Here is a 3,456-nt window from a genome sequence, read left to right as displayed (position 1 = left end):
GTCCTGTAAAAAAAGTAGTTTGTGCTTGCGCATGAATACCATATACATGCATGTGCACAAATAGCACAATTCAAGTTGGTCTGAAATTCTTAATAAAGTTCTCAGCTATTAAACGTGGTCATCCTTGGACTCCCGACAAGAAAAAACATTACAGATATAGAGCCCTTTCATTATACGTCATCAAACTCCCGTCCACCATCTTAGAGGACAAACAAAGACGCGTTCAGTGAATAGCTATGGTTGAACTGTTGAATATTTAGCCATCTCATCACATTCACATTCACACAATGCCCAGTTTTTGCGCTATTGTTGGCTGTGGGAATCGAGGACAAAGAGATGACAAGAGTTTCTACAGCATACCGGCAGTTATTCAGAATCAGGACAAAGATACAGAAGAATTATCCAAGCGCAGACGTGACTTGTGGTTGACCAGAATTTCACGGGCTGATCTACGTGACTCCTCACTACCCTACGCACGTATCTGTTCTGATCATTTCATATCAGGTCAGTCTCGGCTAGGCCCTAAAAGTATCATTATTCCTGTGTAAACATGCTACATCCGATCGCATGGGTGACTTCACAAGTATCATCGTCAGTTCAGTGTGTAGTGTGTGAGGGGGAGAGGGCATCTCAATTTTTAAACATCAAAGGGGCATCTCAGATTTTCAAAACAAAAATTAAAAGCACCCTTATTGGCTATATTAACAAAGGCTACTTACCTAGGTCTCTATTTCGTCAAGGTGCTCATGCCTATATATATATAATTAAGTGTATATCTATATTTATTTTAATTTGTGTATTAAATTGTGCAGACATACAGGCCTGTGTGATGAATAAACATTGATTATAAATAATAATAATATCTGAAAGCTGGTTTAACCCGAAGGGGTCTTCAGCTTATGTATGAAACATCGAAAAAATAATTAAACTTGCGCATTTAATTGCAAGGAGGCAAAACGATCATCCAAGAGCATTACAATAGAGTTTGTCCATCATATGTTTATATGTATATAAGAAATTATAACATTTGTAACCAAACACAACGGTTAGGCATGAACTGATAAAGATTTGACATTATAATGCAAAACTTTTACATACATTTTGACAATCAAAAATTATAATACACAAGGTTAGGCTAAATGATCAATATTAGCTTTATAATTATAAACACTCTCTTCATTGGCCCAGTGTTTATCTAATTTTGGACTTAAAAGCATTAAAGGGAAAAACAACAAATTCTGGAATCAGATTATTCAACGGAAATGTATGCCCACTCATGTTCTGGGTTGGCCGACAGTACCAAGTAGTTCACCAAATCAATGTATGAAATACTGGGAAAATCCTCTATATTTTGACTGAATGAATTCTGCATCTGGTATGGATCTAGGCCATCAATTACATCGAGTTTCTGCTTGTAAAAACGCTTATCATCACCCGACAATTGTTTGACAAAGTCGCTCTCATTGTCCATATTCGCTGTAGCAGCTGCAATGTTTTCGCTTTGTATGTCTTCCAGCATGGCCGCCGGCGATTCCCAGTGACGTCATTGAAAGGACTCTATAGACCGGGCCAGGATCCTGGTTTGAAGATATCCGATTCTATAGGAAGGTTGGTATTATGAATGATTATATAACGATTCAAAATTGACGGAGAGACAAAATTAATATTCAGAATAAGAACAAAAAATATTAAATAAGTTTTTTTTTATCAAATTTATTCATGATGAGACTTAGATGCCGAGAGCTAAATGTTCTATTTAGTTATCTGCAGTCTATATCTGTAATGTTTTTTTGTTGTCGGGAGTCCAAGGATGATCACGTTTAATAGCTGAGAACTTTATTCAGAATTTCAGACTGACTTGAATTGTGCTATTTGTGCACATGCATGTATATGGTATTTGTGCGCAAGCACGAACTACTTTTTTTTTTTTACAGAATAAAACAATGTTAAAAATGCAAATTTAGGCAATAACCCAAAATCTTGAAAGATGAAAAAATATATACATTTCAACTCGGACTAAGAAAAGAAATTAGAATCTTTTTGGCTGGACGCTCGGGACATTTTAAAAATCCCGCCAGTCCGCAACTCTGTTACACAATGTTCCTAATGGCATAAATGATTATATACCATAATAGCTCTACATCCTTCGTATGCATAAATACACTAATAGGTAACACAAATTCTATGAAACGTTGAGACTCATAATTTTACGAAATAAACATCCTGTAATAGGCTACAAACTGTCTTTGAAATTCATGAAATATCTTATGCAAGCACCTCATTAGACCTGATAGTTCAAATGAACTATTTGCATACGATATTTCATACTTTTTAATATACCTGTTTTATTTGTTTAATGGGAATATTATTAAGATATGTAATTACCTAAAACCAGAAGATAGTTTCATAATGCCGATGAAACTTTACGCAATACCTAACATTTCGTTTTGCTCCAGGTTTTCTCTGGAAACTCCACCCAATCAGCGACGAGATATCAAGGACTGCTGATGAAACTTGGCCAATGGGGAGTCCTTTTAGAAAGGCGTCAGCAGAGCAGATCATTCCACACATTCGTCCCTGTCGCTCGTGGTCCGAACACACGTCAGACGTCCAATAACCCCTACCTTATAAGTGAGTATTTTAGCAAATTTATGTGTGAAAATCTACTTCATTTTAATTCTAAGTGATGCTTCAATATGATATCTACTCATTTACGTTAAGTAAATTGACACTAGAGCGATTTCTTTTCGAAAGATTAACGTTATTAGTCGCAAGGTCGATGTGTCTGATGTGTCTTTGAGTGATGACGAAATCTTGTGATCAGCTGTGGTCCGGTGGTGGTACGCCATTTGAAAATCAATAAGGTCTGATATGGGTCACATAAGAGCTTTTATAAGGCATCGTTTGGTGGGGTGCATTCGTCTGGGAAACATTGGTCTGAGTACAGGATACCGAAGTCCTAAACGCTAAACGTACCTGACAGACGGGTAAGCTGCAATCGATAGGGAAAGTATCTTTGGGTACATATGGTATACAGGGTTGCACCAAGAAAGGGGGTAGTGTGGTATTATTGTTATAGTGCATATTTCGTCGGTAATTCTTGTGAAAATTTTCCATTAAGTAATTTCTGGAAGTAATTTCTTATTGCTGTTAAATTAACTTTGGCAATGCATATAGAACTTTCCTATTATACGGAGAACCGGCGTCACGTAGGCTAGCCGTGAATTCTAATATACTGTGAAGGAAGGAAGTTGAAAAAAAAAATAACGAAAACACAGTTGAGATCGTTCAGGTAATCACTGGTTTGTCTAATGGCAAATTGCAGTTTTAGGTATGCGACTGTTGCAAAAAATTACATCGGCCTACAACAGCCATTAGGTAGGCCCTTGAATTATGACACTTAACCTGCAGGCTGACGTAAGGAAAAGACCAAAATTAAATCTGTTTGAGCAGGTT

The 3,456-nt window shown here is 36.7% G+C and overlaps 1 long non-coding RNA gene across 1 annotated transcript; it reads left to right on the top strand.

Annotated features, from left to right (window-relative positions):
- The first annotated feature begins 211 nt into the window (after window positions 1-211).
- LOC137653130 (uncharacterized) lies at window positions 212-2,626 on the top strand. The gene is made up of 3 exons (XR_011046397.1): window positions 212-504; window positions 1,517-1,608; window positions 2,457-2,626. It is a non-coding gene; the product is annotated as an uncharacterized lncRNA (long non-coding RNA).
- Window positions 2,627-3,456: the final 830 nt, after the last annotated feature.

This window comes from Palaemon carinicauda, chromosome 1 (genome assembly GCF_036898095.1).
Source record: "Palaemon carinicauda isolate YSFRI2023 chromosome 1, ASM3689809v2, whole genome shotgun sequence".
Classification (NCBI taxonomy): Eukaryota; Metazoa; Arthropoda; class Malacostraca; order Decapoda; family Palaemonidae; genus Palaemon; species Palaemon carinicauda.
Note: the sequence above shows the minus strand (reverse complement) of the source record. Positions and strands in the feature narration are given on the sequence as shown.